At 35.1% G+C, this 4448-nt stretch overlaps 1 long non-coding RNA gene across 1 annotated transcript; it reads right to left on the bottom strand.

The window, feature by feature from the left end:
• Positions 1-2130: 2130 nt before the first annotated feature.
• LOC121299536 lies at positions 2131-4375 on the bottom strand. Its single transcript, XR_005947426.1, has 3 exons — positions 4224-4375; positions 3739-3836; positions 2131-2460 (listed from the first exon to the last, which is right to left on the bottom strand). It is a non-coding gene; the product is annotated as an uncharacterized LOC121299536 (long non-coding RNA).
• Between the last annotated feature and the right edge of the window lie 73 nt (positions 4376-4448).

The raw sequence follows: 4448 nt of genomic DNA, 5'->3' as shown, positions 1-4448 counted from the left end.
CAATCATCAAACCGCACATTTTAATAGTGTACAAGCACAAGTGCAGTTGTGTACATGTGAGACAAAAAGACCAGCAGACATATCCACACTGCACACATTACCACGACTATTAAATAACAGTTTCAATTATAGCCTTAGACATATCCTGCTTATTAATATCATATAGTTCATTAATATAATAGTTCATTAAACTAACACTGATATAGCACCATTTTTATCAGCATGCGTGCTACATACCATAGAACCCTGTTTTATTATTGTCTATGAAAATATTCCCCTATGCAATTAATAGAGAACACAGAATAATCTGACTAGTGTACTGTATTGCTATTTTTGATGACTGTGTTTATACATTGATACAGTTGTCTTTGTACATGGCAGTTGTGGACATGCACTGATTGATTGTTTTTTTGCAAAGGGATACAGTCAAGCAATCATTTGACATTAACATTCAAACTGTTCAGACACCATGGCTCAAAGTGGGTGCATGGATACCTGTTATCAACCAGAATGCAATTTTGGGGTCAAACAGTCAACTTTCACCCGGGTATCTGTTCAAACCTTGCAAATTGGTCTTAAACAAGAATACATACCCAAAAGGCTTCTGCTTCTTCTTTCAATCTGCTCGAGAATGCCACAGCTAACCTAGAAAACAACATATAAAACAAACAAAAAAAAAAAAAAAACAGCCTATTGGTTATCCCCCTGAACAAATAAATAATTAAAAAGACAAAGTACACAAAAACCATTGTTTTATTGAATACAACAGCGCAATTTTGCTTTATAGTATGTTATATGTGCGCATCTGGTAGTTAGTAATTTCTACTATACACATAGTTGATTTTTTAATGATCCACACCATTAGTGATCATTATTCATTTTCAAAATATACGGCAATTTGGCTTTAACATGGTTGTAAAATGATGTAACATATAGTACCTTCCTCAAACAATTTTGTCTGTTACCATGTGTTACATATATCAAATACTTATAGGTTAATTGGAAGGTTTGTGTGAAATGTTTTTAACTGTTTTAAATTGATCTGCTAGACAATCTTAAGGCTTAAACGTCATATTATATACATATATATATATATATATATATAATAAAGTTAAATTTCTGTTTTATGAACCAAACCTCACAAAACAAAAAAAACCGCTAAAACTTCAATCACGGCAAACGGTCAGATGCTGTAGATGTACGGTTCTTCATTCAAGAGACTTTTTTGATCAAAGTATGTTTTAAAAACTGCAGCAGTCTGGATGCTGACTGGTATTTGAAGCTGCAAGCAGAGATCATATCTGTCCTTCTTGGAGGCAATTATCCCTTTAGGCTTCAAGGTGGATGTCTGAGTGTCTTTAAAAACTCAACAGAACAAAGAAAGATGGTTTTGACTATTTAATGAAAGCAATATGCCAAATTCATAGATAACGCTAACAAGCCCTCAATCATGAAGAGTACAAAGGTCTGCGAGAAGCGGTTTTGTTTTGTTCCTTAATTTACAGTAGCCCAACAGACTGAAACTGCTTTTATTTCCACTTACTAGTTCAGCAATATACTGTAGAATCACGGCACAATTTGCATGTTTTGGTGGCACAGGAGCCTAGACAGGGTCACAAATCAGAATTCTGCCAACAGAAACTTGTACTTACTGTTTAATTTCAAAGCTTCTGAAGCTGTGAAAAATAACAATGTAGAAAGGGTTATTCATTTATTTTTTATTTATCTGAAACCCAAAATACACGTCCACACATTAAGCCATACTCACAAAGCACTTAACCAAAGTTTGCATTATTTCTTTTTTTGTACAATGAAACTTCTGACTTAGTTGAGGCTTTATAACAAACACTGTGTGTTCTTTTAGAACAAACAGGTGTAAACTCTCCAAAAAATGTTTTGTGAATATGGACTTTTCCCAAGTAGCAACTACCTGTCTAACGACACCTTATAAATGGTTTAATTGCTCAAACTGCTTTACAATAATTACTTTTGTAAATTATTTCTGTTATAAAAATGGTATGATTATAAATCACAAACACACAAATTGATCTACTATTAAACACAAAATAGTTTGTTTTTTTTTGTTTTAACTTTAGAACTATGCCTATGTTGTATGAATGGGATCTTGATATGTCTTTAACAGTGACTGGTTGCCTTTTTATATGTGACTTATAATATACATAACAGCACAAAAAAACACACAATCTATATACTGGGAAAATAACTGGCTACAGTGTCCAGTGGTAGCAGAATCTTTTTGGTCACCATCTGTAGCTTCCACCTGCCAGACTTCAATGCTCTTCAGAAAAAGTAAAGAAAGCAATGGGAGGGCAGTGGCCAAGTGGCTTTCAGCTAACCACAGAGCAATGTGAAGAAGCGATGTGCTTTCAGGTAACTCCTTCCACAGAGCAGTGTGTTTTCAGCAAACTCCTTCCACAGAGCGATGTGACGACGCAATCACTACAAGAGAATAAACCATTGCACTTAATCACTGCTGTTCTGATGATGCAGGGATGTGAATGGGAACTATCCACAGGCAACACCTGCCCTATGACTGGCCATTTGGTTTCACCTTTCACACCTTCGTTAATATGTGTTCCTCCAAACACAATCCCAAACGGAATGCAGCTGCCTGAGAAAACATTAAAACTAAAAGAGTAAATCTGTGATTTTCACTTCAGCCTCAATCCATTTTCAACCCAGCAGTGAGTCAATACATAATATAATATACATAAACAAAGAGATATAAATCTGATGAGACTCAGTTCATTAGGTGAGAAAACACTGTGCACCAACAGGGATGAATAAACCCACTGCCTGACAGATCACTGCAATATATACAGCATAGCACTAAATAAAGATGAATAGATAGGGCCTGGTTAGGAGAGCAATGATAATATAATGTATCTCTCCAGAAGAATACCCAGCAGAACTAACAACAAAAAACAACATTTATTTTTCTAATGTTGCATTCACAATTGATAATGTTGACACAGGGGACTTTTTTTGACCTGAAAAAGACCAGGGGTCACAAACGGGGATTAGATAAATGGGGCATTCAGAACAGAAAATAGGAGGCACTTTTTTTTTTTTTTTTTACAGAGAATTGTGAGAGGCTGGAACCCTCCCCAGTAATGTTGTTGAGGCTGACACCCTGGGATCGTTCAAGAAGCTGCTTGATGAGAATCTGAGATTGTATATAATGGGCATTTTTTTTATTTATAGGTTAAAACTTAGTATTTAAAAAAGCATATATGTATGTATGTTACTTTCAAAGTAGGCATACTATATTGAATGTGCCCTGTCTGATTCGCTGAAAGAAATCCAGTTCCTAATCACAACCCTCCTATATGCTACAATACAATTATCAAATGCTACCTTAATATATTTAATCGTATTGCAACATTGCATATTTATATTGGCAATCTGTGCTGTTCTCCATTTAAAAGTTATTGCAAAAGCAGTTGGTAAATTAAACTTTATTAAAAGCTTAACAAAGGCGAGCATTAAGTCTGATTGCTAAAAGAGGCTTTAGTTTGAGCTGCTCTCAGAGGCAGAAATGTAAACATTTTCTAAGCTTAGTTTATCCCAAATACTTGGACTGTTGTTATTAATATACTAGTATAAGTCTCAACAATGTAATATGATCCTATTTTTTTTTTTATTATTGTTTTTTTTTTTTTTTTTTACTTTATCTCTTTTACCTTAAAAGTCTACTACTGGATTCAAATACCTTACCTAGGCAGACCAATGCGTTTCAAGAGTGGACCTCGAGTTCTGTTGTAAACGTGCATTGTTTTCCATGAAGCTTTCTGTTGGGACTGTTTATCACCAGGCTGCAATACATACAAAAATAAATAAATAAATACACATTGGAAACAAAAACACTGCTATACTAGTGCATCGTTCAAGAAGCAGCTTTATGTTACCCTTTATTTATTGTGTGTGTTTGGATATGTGTTTTACATTATACCCATGTTGTAATTTTATAGTGATGTCGGTATTTAGTTGTAAAATGCTGTCAGTAACATATATAACAATAACACCTTAGTACTACCAGTATGCACAGCAATTACTTAAAAGGGGATGTGTTGCTAGCTAAAACTGCCTTTGGAGAATGTACACGCACTGGATTGTACGAAAATACGTCATTGAAACAATTTAAAAGTGCACTGTGACGCTATAGAAACAAAACCAAAAAAATACACTCTTTGAACAATCACCTATATGCAAACTTTCTTGTCGTTATGTGTCCGTTTAAAAATGCCAGTCTGCTTGCAGGTAAAGGGGTGGGGCCTGCATATTTACACACTATTCGTGACGCAACCCAGGAAGTCCCGATAAAAATGGAAGAGGTGAGAAGTGTCCAATGCAGAACCTGTATTTGTGACGTTTAGCCAATGAGGCGCTGTCCTTGTGACTGTAGGCGGTCCACAGAGTCACGGGAT

The sequence above is a fragment of the Polyodon spathula genome, chromosome 25 (assembly GCF_017654505.1).
Source record: "Polyodon spathula isolate WHYD16114869_AA chromosome 25, ASM1765450v1, whole genome shotgun sequence".
NCBI lineage: Eukaryota > Metazoa > Chordata > Actinopteri > Acipenseriformes > Polyodontidae > Polyodon > Polyodon spathula.
Note: the sequence above shows the minus strand (reverse complement) of the source record. Positions and strands in the feature narration are given on the sequence as shown.